This window comes from Peromyscus maniculatus, chromosome 16 (assembly GCF_049852395.1).
Source record: "Peromyscus maniculatus bairdii isolate BWxNUB_F1_BW_parent chromosome 16, HU_Pman_BW_mat_3.1, whole genome shotgun sequence".
NCBI lineage: Eukaryota > Metazoa > Chordata > Mammalia > Rodentia > Cricetidae > Peromyscus > Peromyscus maniculatus.
In genome coordinates this window covers 67,261,787-67,277,185 of record NC_134867.1, presented here as the reverse complement: position 1 = coordinate 67,277,185, position 15,399 = coordinate 67,261,787, and the positions used below count along the sequence as shown (strand labels likewise).

The 15,399-nt window shown below is 38.6% G+C and overlaps 1 long non-coding RNA gene across 1 annotated transcript in view; it reads right to left on the bottom strand.

The window, feature by feature from the left end:
* Positions 1–379: 379 nt before the first annotated feature.
* The window catches only part of LOC143268986 (uncharacterized), a 119,965-nt gene continuing 104,945 nt past the window's right edge, over positions 380–15,399 (bottom strand). Inside the window, exon 4 of the long non-coding RNA XR_013045244.1 lies at positions 380–687. This is a non-coding gene — a long non-coding RNA (uncharacterized LOC143268986). The remainder of the gene's footprint in view (positions 688–15,399) is intronic.

Here is a 15,399-nt window from a genome sequence, read left to right as displayed (position 1 = left end):
TTTCTGAGAAAAGGTATGAAGAGGAGGGGATGGATAGGTAGTGGAGCTGATGGAAAGTCATGTCAGACTGGAGGACAGCAACTGTCCTGGAAGGCATCCTTATGTTCCTCCACATCTCCCTCAAGTACTAGGACATGACAAGAGGCAACCTTGCTGTTGATACAGCACTTGAGGTATGCTCAATGGTCATCACAGGCAGACATTTTTAAAAAATATCTATTCCAGGGCTAGAGTTGGGTGGAATTCTTGCCTAATATATACAGAGCTCTGGGTACAACCCAGCACAACAAGGAAGAAAGGAAGAAAGAAAATAAAGAGACAAAGAAACAAAGAGAAACAGAAGCAAACCCTTATTCTAAATGTGTCTTCTACTTGTAAAAGTGAGTTTTGAAAATGTCTAAACTTGAGTTTTGAGCATTGTATGGAATTCTACATACATCTATATTTACTAACCTATCACTAAGTTTTTTCCATATTATTTAAAGCAAACATATTTAAAACAAACCAAAATAACCTTCATTAGGTATATGGCATTTAGTCGAAGTTCTGTGAAAGTTGACTTTCTTTTTTTTTCTCACTAAAACTGATAAGAACACTTACTTAGGTGTACCACCTGTGATTTTTCTTATGTACCAAGTTTCCATTCCTTCTGGGTCATTCAGCTTTGCTGTGGGACTTTGCATCTTTCTGCAAGACAAAAACACAGCCTAGTTAAATTGGGCTGTTTATTCTCTGTCACAAAGGACTTAATAATATCTATGAAAAATCCACAGCCTTGGCTTCTGTGAATACAATGTTCTTTTCCCTGGACAGCATTCCTTCTGAGGTGATCTGTTGTCATATGTACACACCAAAAAAATATAGAGTCCTCATCTATCTGGCCTTCCTCTCTCTCTGTGAGAGTATACATCCCTTTTTACCTGTTTCCCAGTTGCATGCATCATCTGCCATCCCTGACAATGAGAAAAATGTTGCCTCCTGTGTCTCCAAAAGAGCAGAAGTTTCAGAATAACAGCTGAAGCAGAAGCAGCCACTGTAGTATATATCCCATGTAACATGATTTCTATTCTTTATGGGGTAGTATCCCATAGTTTCTCAACAAATTAAAATCCCAGCAAAAACCATTGCTATGCTCAGCCTGAAATAATGAATTTAAGAAAGGGAAGAAAATTTGCAAAGATTCAACCTCTGCGATGAAATATTGGAGAGGTGTCCTAGCAATTAGCTAATGGCCTGGGGCATGGGTAGCCAGTGGCCAGGAGAGTCCTCTCTGTAACCTGGTGGTGAGGAAAGAACTGTCTGACGGGAGCTCCAATCTTCACCTGCAGTGATGCCTGGAGGAAGCATGCAAGCTCACTCTTCAACCACATTCACCCTTCAGCTCTCCCCTCCTCCCTTTCCTGTTCTGAGGTCAAGGAGGTATGTTGATACCGCACACAAAACTTTCAGCCCTAGAGTCCAGAAGGGCAAAACTAGATAATCATTACAGGTTACTATAACTAGCTAGATCTTAGTATCCATTCAATAAGAAAACTTTTCAAGCATATGAAGAAACTAAATGTTTGCAATTGTAAAATGCCAAACTGGGATAAGAGACCAATCATCCTAATTTGCAGCACAATGATAAATACTTTAATTTTAAAGGAAAACAAACTTTAAAATGACAAGTATAGTTTAGACATTCTTGCAATCTGCAATGTGTAATGCATTAACCCTCTACATATTTTTTCCGATGGTGTATGGCTGTTGTTATAAAATGTGATACTCAACTGTATATAACTTCCATCAGGTTTGAAGGGGAAGATTTTTGTTCTACATGAAATGCTAAAAAAAAAATTGTACCTTTTTGTGTGTGTGTGTGTGTGTGTGTGTGTGTATGTATGTGTGTGTGTAGTGACATATGTGTGTGTGTTTATGTTGATGCCAGAAATGCAAAAACAACTTTTACATAATATAGAAGAGGGAAGAAGCACTGGAGCCTTTGAATGAAGAAATAACAAATTTTGGGTTATATTTTCACAGAACTACTACAAATGCATCTACTAATAAGGAAAAATATGAAGAAATGGATAGTATTTCAGTGGGTACAATGAGGTAGTGAGGATTAACTTACTTAAACAGGGGTGGTAATAGAGGTTGTGAGAAGGGATTAGACTATTCTAGATGTATTTTGAAGACACTGATAATAGATGCAAAATGAAAGACACATTCTAAAGGGGGTTCAAGGATGATATCAAGGTTAACTGAGAAAACCTAAGACCTGAGATTTATTCTAGTTGACACTAAATTACTAGTCACCTGCCAAGGTCCACATTTCCTACACAGATATCATCATTATAATATGTTTTGCTGTATAAATAAGTATAAAAGGGACCCCCTGACATAATGGCAAGTACACACACACACACAAGGAGATACAATGAAGAACATGCCCACAGGGAAGCTGACGATGAAGGATCATGACAGCTGATCTTTGCTGCTAAATTTGATTTTACACATTACCACCCTAGGTCACCAGAAACATCCAGTCAAAATTACTATTTCATTTCTAATTATTTAGCCACTGGTTAAAAACCCACTGACTACTTCACATAATTCTATAGCTATGCTTAGCCTTTATTAACACCACAAATATCACTGTGTGTTTATGTCCAAAATCATAACATGTCAAAAACAAAACATCTTACTATACTTACTCTAAAATAAAGGGTAACACTGAGGAGAACTAAAATCTTATACAGCAAACAACTTCTTAATTTTATTGCTTGTTCCAAGTCAGTCAAATAATATGTGCAAAATAAAATCATGGCTAAAGTGGCTTATACTTATTGGATGTTCACGAAAGATTTAAGAGAGGTACATTGTTTCTGAAAAGCAAATTGTGCCCCTTCAGTCCTTGATGTCTGAGATGATGAGCTTTGCAAAAACATCTTATAGTGTCACTTTATCTCTTGTCTTGGTGAGATGGCTTATTGCAGTGAATCTGGTGAGATAATTTCTGCTATTGTAGAAGTCATTTTTGAAGCAATTTATTTGAAATGAGCTATAGAAATATGGCCACTGGTTTCCCTTTCTTGCTAACAAATACATACCGTTTTTTTATTGACTGAAATATTACCAAATTCTCTTTCTTCCCATTGGTGTAGGCTGCTCTAATAGGATTCAGTGATGTTGCACTTCTGAATTTGAACAACGCTGATGGCACTGAGATGCAGGGCTTCTCCACTGGGGAAGTTGGAACACAATTATTGCTTTTGTTTGCCTTACAGGCTGCTGGGTTTTCATGGCACACTTGGGAGCATGATGACCTCTTTCAACCTCTTTGAGCAGATGTAGCCAGAATATGGCAAAACAAGTCACCAAATACAGGAGTATAATTCTATTTTGCATTAAAAAAAAACACCTGCCCAATAATGATTTCAAAAGAGTCTATAGTTGGAAACACAAGTTCAAAAAAATGTTTTTAAGCTGGGCAGTGGTGGTGCATGCCTCTGCGGGGGGGCGGGGAGCATTTTTTTTCTTTTATAATTTAATTTAATTTTACATATCAGCCATGGATTCCCCTGTCCTCCTTCCTCCTGCCCCCCCCCACCCTCCCTCCAGGCCACCCTCCATTTCCATCTCCTCCAGGGCAAGGACTCCCCTGGGGATTCAACTTAGCCTGGTAGATTCAGTCAAGGCAGGTCCAGTCCCCTCCTCTCTACACCAAGGCTGAGCAAAGTGTCCCTGCATAGACCCCAGATTCCAAAGAGCCAGCTCATGCACTAAGGACAGGTCCTGGTCCCACTGCCTGGGGGCCTCCCAAACAGTTCAAGCTTATTGACTGACTCACTTATCCAGAGGGCCTGATCCAGTTGGGGGCTCCTCAGCTATTGGTTCATAGTTCATGTGTTTCCACTAGTTTGGCTATTTGTCCCTGTGCTTTTTCCAATCATGGTCTCAACAATTCTTGACCTCCTCTTTCTCACCGATTGGACTCCCGGAGCTCCACCTGGGGCCTGGCCATGGATCTCTGCATCTGCTTCCATTAGTCATTGGATGAGAGTTTTAGCACAACAGTTAGGGTGTTTGGCCATCCTATCACCAGAATAGGTCAGTTTGGGCTTTCTCTCAACCATTGCCAGTAGTCTATTGTGGAGGTATCTTTGTGGATTTCTGGGGACCTGTCTAGCACTTTGCTTCTTCCTATTCCCATGGGGTCTTCATTTATCATGGTCTCTCTTACCTTGTTTTCCCTCTCTGTTCTTGATCCAGCTGGGATCTCCCACTCCTCTAAGCTCTCTTTCCCTCAACCCTTCCCCTTCACCCCCCCTTAATGTCCAGTTTGCTCATGTAGATCTCATCCATTTGGAAATCAATATGGCGCTTTCTTAGAAAATTGGGAATCAATCTCCCCCAAGACCCAGCTATTGGTGAAATTACTAAGGCCATTCCAGGTAGTTAAAAGGAAGATTCATTTAGTGGGTAACTTACAAATGAAGGGATAGGTAGGTGGCTGGTTCTGGAAAGATGCAGTGCCGTCCGGCGGTGTTCTCTGGAAAACTCTCCTCCATCTACCTCTAGTGTCTGGGCTCCCAGCAGCAAGAGAGAGAGCAGTGTGTCCCTATCTCAGGTCTTCAGGGCCCTCATTTGGCCTTCCCTTGTAGGTGTGATAGTTACCGAAGCCTCAATGGGGGTTGGAACTTCCAGACCAAAGCTAGAATGGCTACCCACTACATCTCCCCCCTTTTTGTCTAAATAAGAAGGTTCTAACTTAATACAAGACTATATACAAAGGAATGGTTATCAAATATTGTCCAGGAGTAATGAGGGATAATGACCTAGATAAGATGGAACTACAATCAATGCAAACAATATCAAGCAAGAAATACATACTAAAATCCAGAGAAGTCTAGAGCGTAGGTAAATGGTATGTTACAAAGATCATTCCAAAGGGTATCCTATCCTAAAGAACCTGAAACTAATACTTAATATGCTCTATCTAAGATTATATATATGTATATGTATATATGTATATATATAAATGTATATGTATATATAAATGTATATGTGTATATATATAAGATTATATATATATATATATATATATATATATATATATATATATATATACATACATACATATACACACTAAGTTGCAACTATAACTGCTAGTCTTCAGTCCCATCAAAGACCTGAGAAGGAATATAATGGTATCTGAGAAATAGTAGATGGATGCAAGCAACTTTCGGGAATCTTGCAAGAGTAGACCAAGACAGCTGGCAGCCTGGACAGTCACCTAATGTTTCTCAGCATTGTTGGTGCATTCAAATTGGCTATAGGCCTAGAGTATCTGACAGACCATTTTCAGAAGCAGAAATTCTGAAAGACCATCTTACCCTGTCTTGGCAGAATACAGTGGTCGCTTTCCTTGTGTCCCACTTGTCCAGAAAGGACAGCATTGCATTCGTACTGTCAGCAGTCGAGGCAAGGGCAGTTCTTTGCCCAGTAGGCCATTTTGTGCCAAGAAGACAAACTTCCAAATGGAAATGTCTTAGAAGTTCAACATTCTCTCAGGATCAAATTGGTGCTGCCAGGAGCAATTGTGTCTCATGTCAACAGAATTCTAAGTTATTTAAATGTCATATTCTCTAGGTCTATGAAGTGTTTGAAGATTACCTGTCCATCTATGTATCTGTAACTCTGGATAACCTAACTAACGTAACTATAGAGATGACAAGCATAGGTGACTATAAATCTATAAGTCTTATCTACCGAAATAACTTAAGGACTAAGGTTTCATGTAAACAAGGTAAACAGTCTATAAAAAAAATGTATGGTAAAGAATGATGACTTCAAAATTGTGACAATACACAAGATATTTATAACAGAGGTAGGAATATATAGTGCAATATGTAATATGACAATTATCTTAAATATATATCAATATACCGAATATCCTAAACAGAAGTAGAACATACATAAAGTATGACAGATATAAATTTACATTTGCATCAATATACAAATATTTCAAATAAAAGTAGAAAGATATGTACATTATAACAAATATAGTTTTGTATTTGTATCAATATACAAATTATCTTAAACAGGAATATAAAAATAGTTTACTTTTGTATCAACATATAAGAATCCATAATAGTGCATATTACAGTGCAAATTATCTAAGGCTGCTATTTTACTAATTTGTTTACTAGTAAATACAATAATCTACCATAATATCTTATACCTATTCATTCCATTTCTTCTTTTCCCTTTTTTTTCTTTTTTATGAGAATACTCAGTCTAATATTTTCTTCCAACCCCAACCCTATAAACATCATCCATAACCCTGAGAAATATGAAACCTTAGGGAGAAGGGGTGTCCTTTTCTTAGAATTGTTTTCTACTGTTTAGGGGATGATGGTATCTCTGTTGGGTACTGTGAGAAAGCTCAGATAGTTAGATCTCAGTTAGACTAACTGTAGGTTCCACAGCAAGTCTTAGAGTAATGGGTAAGATTGGCTGAAATTCTGGCAAGAAGTGTAGTATGATGATGGCATCATTATGGATTGGGTAGAGTTGTTGTTGGGGCCCCGTTTTCCTTCTGGAGACTTCAGAGATTGCTATTGAAAAAACTTATTTTTTATCAAAATGAAAAGTTTGAATTTAAAGAGGACATAACATGTAAGAAAGGATTCTGAGAAATCAGGGGTAAGCATGGAGAGAATTAGAATCTTGAAGACAATGGTCCCTTTTTTATTGGTTTCCTTCTGTCCCACAGAGAGGGCTCTTCTAATACAGGACTGAAGAATCTCTCAACCTTTTCTTTTAGCAATATGCTTGGGTTTAGAGAAGGAGTGAGCCAATTCCATCTCCAAAGCCAGCTTGGCTTATAATTGAATTGGAACCACAACTTTTCTAGATTGATAGAGATATAGATGTTAGACAGTGAGATTTTACTATGTGTAGATTGGTACCAATAGATTCTTTCTTTCTGCTGTAAACATCTGGATATCCAAGGCCTTATGATTTCTGGAAGATGGGTATTTCCATTATCCTGAAAAGACAAAAACAGAACCCTACCCCAACCTTTGTTTTGAGGGGTGCAGTGGAATTTCCACCTAGTTAAAATTCAGTGAGAGAAAATACTTAATAAAAGATCCTCTAACAAAAAATAAAGATAGATAAATGATCTTCCTAAGACTCAAGCTGCACCCTTTTCATATTTTCTCATTGAGTTTTAATCTTTGGAATTTGAAATAACTCTATATTAACCTGTTTTCTAGTTTTCTGGGCATAAATCTTTGGTGGAGATATATAAAAGTACAAGTTTGGTGAGTAGAACCCTTAGGAACAATGTTTTTGGTGAAGTGATTTACATGTAGTTGCCACAATTTGCTGTGGAGTAATCCCTTTGTACACTATGAAGATTTGTTGCTGTGATTGGTTTAATGAACAAGCTGACTGGCCAATAGCTGAACAGGATAAAGTTAGGCAGGAAAGTCAAGCTGAGAATGATGGGATGAGGAAGAGCAGAGTCAGAGTAGTCACCAGGAGACACAGAGGGAGCAAGACATGCTGGAGGACAGGTAAAGCCACAGGCCACATGGCAATTCATAGATTAATAGAAATGGGTAAATTTAAGTTGTAAGAGCTAGTTAGTGATAAGCCTGAGATGTTGACCAAGCATTTATAATTTATGTTAAGTCTCTGAATCAGTTATTTGGGAAGCAGCTGCCAGCTACTTAGGAGGAGGCGGTTAGGACAGGAAAACTCCACCTACAAGTGACTTCAAACTCTCTCTTCATATGTGTTCCCTGTTCATGCAAGGACATTGTCTTTATGCCATTCAGCTGTCAGTCATTGAATGCAGGGTGCTCTGTAGTGACAGCACAATGTTGAGCCAGTAAAGTTCCATTAGCTAATGCAACTCTCAAAAAAGTAATCAGTGGTAGACAGTCAGAAGCCATTAGTTAGAGTGAACGCTCCAACTGTAAAAGTCTAGATGGGGTATCAAATCTGTGATAAAACCAGTCAGAGAAGGAAAGCAATACTCGGATAACAAGTTAAACTCAAAATGCCAGTGAGTGAACAACAGAGGTTTATTTCTTGTTCATAAAACATATATAGTGAAATCAAATTTCTCACATAGGCAGCTCTCCTCTAGAGGGCAACTCAGTTATCCATGCTACTGCATCTCCTTTCTCCATCTTCCCTCAAGAACTTTTTACTGATTGAGTCTGAAGATGACATATAACCTACTCACCAGTTGTTGGCCTGAATTAATCATGTGGCTCTGCAAGAACATTGGGAAGTATGTTTCCATGTGTTTGGAAAGGAGAGCCAGACAGTATATTTACATAATCATAATCTGTTCAGCTACTAGGATAAACTACACTAAAACATAAGCTCCCCAGCCGTCAATCAATAAGCACTAGTCACATTTTATATAATAGTACCACATTAAAGTTTTTGATAATTAGTGTAAAGAAGAGAAGAATATTAAAATACCTAGATGGGGTGGGGAAGTAGAGAGATTGCTCAATGGCTAAGGTCGTTTGCTCCACATCATGAGAAACAGAGTCAGATCCCAGAACACATATAAAAAACTAGGTATCCTGCAAATGCCTGTAACTCCACACATACACACTCACATGTGCATACACACACACACAAACACACAAAAAACATACATACACACAGATACACAAACACATACATACACCTACACACACAAACACACAGAAACACATACAACTACATACACACAAAAGTACACACACACACACATATATATATATGTGTGTTATATGGGGAAAACAGACTGACTGACAAAATGAAGTAACACTGTTGCCTATTCATCTCCTAAGGAAAGATGTGGAAAGCTTCAGACCAGTTTGCCAAACTGTGTGCCAGGAAGCCTTCCACATCCAAAAGAGAGCTCTTGACCCCCTTCCCCTTCCCTTTTAAGAGGTCATGTAGACACAGGCAAAAAAAGCACCACCTCTATCAGGCCAGATATCCAAGGTCATGGATGGAGCAAATTCCCACTACAAAATGAGATCTGTGTCATGATCTGCCATGTCTTGAATGTCTGCTCCAAAACTCCTGCTCAAGTTAAGCTGCAATGGTCCTGAGAAGTGAGATCTTTAAAGGGCAAGGAGGTCATGAGAGCTCTACCTCCATGAATGGATGGATTTCACTATCACAGGAGTGCATTGGCTAGTATAGGAATGATTTTCTGATTTAAAGGGTGTGGGAGGACCTACCCATTTCTCTGTGGGAGGCCTGCTCCCACTTTTTCCCCAGGGTACTCTTGAGGAGGGAAGAGTGAGAAATATTTAGATAGGAGAGAAATAGATAGAAACACAGGATAGCCTCAGGAGGGCCGATGGATAATGATCCTTCTGTCTCTTCAAAAGGACTTTTTAGAGGAATCCCAAAGGGGTAGAGCAAAGAACCTCCCCCTAGCACAGCCAAGTACAGACCCTTCCAACCACCTGGTAACCACTCCTGTGGTCAAGCAATCCTTTAATGCAGCTTCTAAGCAAGCTCAGATCTCACTAGGAAACCTCTGTTGGCCTCCACCAAAGGGGCTTGGTTTTGCCTTCATACATGATAAAACACACAGTCATAAACTGAAGGAGAATTTGTTGAATAGCAAAGTCAGTGAACTAAAAGCGTAACCATAGAAAACATACTGTGATGAAATTGCCTGCAGAATCACATGCCTTCTATTCCAAGAGCCCAACTAAACTGCATACCTTTGCCAGTGGGTGGAACACCTCCCTGTGCTGTCTGATTTCACTAGCTGCATAATTTCTGGCATTGAGGTGATCTTTCCTACTTCCCTAGCATCCCCTCCCCAAAATGGGCAATTTGATCCATGGGCTTTTAATAGAATCAGCTCAGAATAGATAGTACAGTTTTGTCTACCTCTTCTGTTGTGGAAGGAGTATGAAAATCCATACCTGCTTGGTTCTTGCCATCCCTTAGGGCAGATAGTTTTGTTTGTTGTTTATTTCTTTGTTTGGGTTTTTTTCAAGACAGGGTTTCTCTGTATAGTCCTAGCTGTCCTGGAACTCGCTCAGTAGACCAGGCTGGCCTTAAACTCAGAGAGCCACCAGCCTTTGCCTCCTGAGTGCTGAGATTAAAGACATGCATCACCACTCCCAGGCATGGTAGACAGCTTTATCCCAACTTTATATATGGTAATATTTGGGTTTAGTGAGATTAAACTACTTTTTCCAAGGTAAAATTGGCTAAATTCTTATACTAGGTATATTTCTAATCTGTGTGTGTCCAACTCTAAAATTCACCACCTTTTTAACTATAAAAGTTCCAAAAAAGTCAGGCTATACAGGATCCCAGTTTTATTCCAGAATTTTTATCAGGTGATCTTCATTTTGGATTTTAAAGTAGCTAATTTTCCTAATGTTTCAATACCATATGGTGGTACTCAGCTACAGTCTTTCAGAGACCACATTAGGGAAGCTCAAACATAATTCACTACACAGTTGTCAACATTAACCCCACACCAGTACTCTGCAAGAAATTAAGCTAAGACCACCCAATTTGTTAAACTAAGCCTAAAGTTGTTTCTGACCTGAACCACACACCAATACCCATAAGGTAAAACATGCTGTGTTCTGTTTTCATTCTGCTGGACGATGCTGTTCCGTTGGAATCCATTGAGAAACACACATTTTAAAAGCATCTGCCCATATTGCTATGCAACAGCAGTTCTCAATAGACCATGCTTGAGATGAATGAAAATGCAGGATATGTCTATCACATAGAGTAAGGCACTAGAGATTAATGAGACCAGATGTTCCCAGGAGTTGTGGGGAAGAAACAATGGAATGCTTCTCTGCTCTTTCTATTGATTTTCCCTGCCCCTTGTTTTCTCAAACATGCTGCATAATACAATATAGTACACAAGTAAAACTACTCAATACAATTCAGAATGTGTTATATCCAAGTTGCTAGGTGACCACAGAAGCAATTTGTGACTGTGACAGGAAATTCAAAGATCTCTCTCAGTTCAGTAAGTAAATAAATAATATACAAATAAGTATGAACAATCCATAATAAGTAATAATTTAAGAGATAATCCATGTCACACACACACACACACACACACACACACACACACACACAAAAAAAGTCTATTTAAGGGGACGTGGACCAGCATTGAAAGCAGAACCACAAATGAATTTGAATTTTGAGGTAAAGTGGAAAATGAGCACCTCTAACCCAGAGCACGGTTTGCATTTTCCATAGACCTGCATTGTTAATGCCTTTATAGGTAACCTTGCTCTCAAGATGATGGCTGATTCTGAAATCCCCAGTGAGAAGCATCTCATTCTGAAAGCCTATTTCCATCCACAGCAAAGTGATACTCAAAGGGCTGAGTCAGGGAACCTATCAGCACTAGCTTTCTGTCCCCTGAATACCTCAGAAGTCAAAAGCAAGACCAAGTATATGTGAGGGAAATGTAATCACTTCCTTCATCATATGAAATCCCCTCTGTGGTAATCACCAGGAAACTGCTGGGAGAAAGAGCATTTAATCTAAATGTAAAACAGAAAGTACTCTTGGCCTTCCAGAGTTCAGTCCACCGATGGGAAACATGTCATCTTCTTACCTTTCTCCTCCCTGAAAATGAGTCAGTGTATTCAGCTCTGAAACTCATCAGCACACCCAGGCATTCACTTCCCCACAAATAGATAAGTCTGTAATTTTGTCTAAGAATGAACACCCTGCAGACACAATGATTTGTGGCAGATAATGCAATTGATTCCAACAGGGAGATGTGAGATCATGGGTGATGTGAGCCATCAATCTGTAAAATAAAATTTCTTTGAGTACAGTACTACCCATCAGACACCCGTTGCATGGCTCAGACATGAGACACTCTTACCACAAGTCCCAGCTCTAACAACTGTCTCTTGATAACATCACAGGGTCAAGGAAAAGAACACATTTTGAGGGTGGATAGGTGTGGGAGGAGATTTGCATTTCCAACAACTGTTATGAGACCTTGCTCTATAACAATACTAGGAAATATATGTTTTCTAGAGGCTTCATTTCTAAACTGTCACTTTATCAGCATGTTATGAGAATTAAGTCCCTAAAACTCTTCTATATTTTCACTCCTCACCATAATAATTAACATTTTCTTTGGAAGAGGAAAAAAGCTATTTCCCAGTCTTGATGCTCCCTTCTATGGAGATGCAATGGTATCACAAGCCTGACTCTTCCATCTGTTCAGGACTTGCTGATTAGCATAATTGAAGGCTCAGCTCGACCTTTCTCCTAGGACTGAACAACTTAGAGAAACATCACTTTTTTTGACTCTCATGTGATTCTTATCTGACCCAGATGCTCAAAGGTCAAGAAGCTACCCCTGGACAGAAGAATGTAGTATATTACTGCAGGAATATTTCTCTCTCCCTGTATCATCTCTACATGTATCTTTATCTGTATGTATCCTATACTTCCCACCTCATTAGTTCACCCTCATGCAGCAGGAATTCTCTGCAGTGCCTGGATCATCTGGCTCATCAAATGTAAAATGCCACAATGCATTCTAAAAAAAATTATGTCTATGCCCATAGATTTGTGCTGCTTAACTTTGATCAGAGAAACATTTTTATTGTGGATAATAATTCAGAAACTCATTACTGGACAAAATGCTGAGTATAAATGAGTGTTTAGCTGTGAAGGCATCATCTTTATTAACCTGCCATAATCCATGGCTCAAAGAATGTCACAGTTCCCAGAAAAGGGATGGGAAGAATGTAAGAGCTGACAGACAGAAAGAAGGTCATGGGAGAGGACATGACATCAGCTCACAGGCTGTGGTCACCTGCCCACGACCTGCATGAACAAAAGCCAATCAAAATTCCAGCATTGATGAGGGAGGAGCATCCAAGAGCTCAAACCCACCAGAGGAGTTATTAGCAGTTGAAGACCACTGAAGGGAGGAGAAGTCACTTTATTTTGGAGATGTGTGTGATGGTAAGTTGCTTATTCCTCAATGGATGACCATATACCAATATGCATACAGGCAGAACTAAATAGAGTCAGGGGTTATTAACAACAAAAGTAAATAAAAAGAAGACATGGAGCTGGGGACTAGGGGTGGAGGTACTAGGGGAAGCCGGAGAAAAGTAGAAATAAATGGATATGGGCAATATACATTGCATAAATGTATGGAACATTCAAAGAACATAATAGAGAAAGGAGTTCTTTTGATTATCACACTAAGCTACATCATACAACTTAACATTATAAATAATATAAGTAATATTTAGACCCTATTTCTAATCATATTGCTCAATTCATTGTCCTGTCAAAACTAATATTTTCCATTAAAACTCAAAAATTTCTGTGCACGGTGACAGATATGGATCTATTTGCAGCCTTCTACATATTGACATCCATTTATGCCAGCACCATTTATTGAAGATGCTTTCTTTGTTTCATTGTACAGTTTGGGCTTCTTTGTCAAAAATTGTATGTTCATAGGTGTGCGAATTAATGTCAGGGTCTAAAATTCGATTCCATTGGTCCACATGTCAGTTTTTATGCCAGTACCAAGCTGTTTTTATTACTGTAGCTCTATAGTAGAGCTTGAAGTCAGGGATCATGATGCCTCCAGTGGTTGTTTTATTGTACAGGATTCTTTTGGCTATCCTGGGTTTTTTGTTTTTCCATATGAAGTTGAGTATTGTTCTTTCCAGGTCTGTGAAGAATTGTGTTGGTATTTTGATGGGAATTGCATTGAATCTATAGATTGCTTTTGGTAAGATTGCCATTTTTCAAGTTGTATGTTTGTAAAATTCCAAACACCAAAACCACATAACACACACACACACACACACACACACACACACACACACACACACACACACACCATGAATTTGGAGGTTTTGGTTAATGGTATCTTTTATGTATATTCACATACATTAATCCTCAAGAGCTGCTCTGCTTCTCTGGAATTCAGATACTGGAAGAATCATTTGAGTTGCTCTAGGACTTAGTGGCTTTTAAGTGGAATGGCCATTTAATTTGAACCAGAAAACATTTGGAGTTATGCTGGGCAATGGAAACAGTTAGTAATGATGCTAGGACAAATAAGACCTAGGGATGTTTCAGGAAAAAGGCCCTATTTTATTGTACTTATTAAATAAGACTTTCCAACCTGAAAATATATGATTTCTCAACTCTTTGTCTTTTTCCTCCTTTGTTCCTGATGAAATTCTAACACAGTTGACTAATTTAAATGAGAAACTCTGTTTAGCTCTTAATTAACTCTTCCATTAGTATATAATTAATTTTACAAAATGATTGGTTTCATTATATTTTAGTGCACATATATAATGTACTTGTATCACACAGTCCCACCTATATTAACTACTAAGCTGTTTAAATAGATTAAAATATGTCAGTTGTGTCTAGGATCATATATTTGTGTTCCAGTTTTTTCTCTATGAAAATTCCCTAAAAGTGAGTACTTTACTTGCCCAGGGGAGTATTTAGATGGTTGCAGGCCCCATGTGACATCAAAATAATTGAGTCCAAAATTTCTTTGTGATCAGCTCTGTCTGGAAAGCTGCCTCAGTTCACCACTTCATTTTGGAGTCGACACAACCGTTGTGGGTGGTATTGAGAACATCTGTTCCCAGGATTCCCAAAGAACAATGTCATGAATCATTGCTCCCCAAAAGACTTCGATTTTACTTGAGGTCTTAAAAGTCCCAGAAGATGTATTAAAGATTCACTTCCAGGATGTTCGCAGTAAACAATCAGCGTCTCATGACCTAAGACTGACAAGAGTTGTTATGTTACTTTAGGGAAACAAGACAATGGAGATTTTGGGGACAATGGAGCTTCATTTTACACTTGCTCCCCTCAGAACACTAATTACTGGAAATCTCCAGAGAAGACTGAAACTCATAAAAGTTTTTCTCTGGGTTGGGACTGTTACTGAATAATCGAGTGCTTGTCTAGCATGTGTGAGGTCCCAGGTTCAAGCCCTGGCACTAAAAGACAAAATATCTTCCATAAAAGGAAAGGAAATGTTACTGTCTGCTGTCAAATTCCAATCTCTCCTCTAAGAAAAACTACATATGTTTTAAGTAAAGTTCAGTAAAGGAATTTGTGATTTTTGCATGCTTCTGAGAAAGTTTATATTATCTGTGAAATTAAGAGTTGTAACCCAACTAAAGGTTATGAATCTAAGAATTTCCTTTGGTTGGTTGGGGATTTTGTGGGGTAAAATGCAAATATTTTGGGTGAGACTATTGTCTTTGTTTTGAGTTTCAAGGGTAAACCCAATCAAGCAAGCCAGATTGCTTAGATTCCAAGGGTCTAGAATGGTGGAAAATGAAACAGCAACCTTTCCTTTAAAAT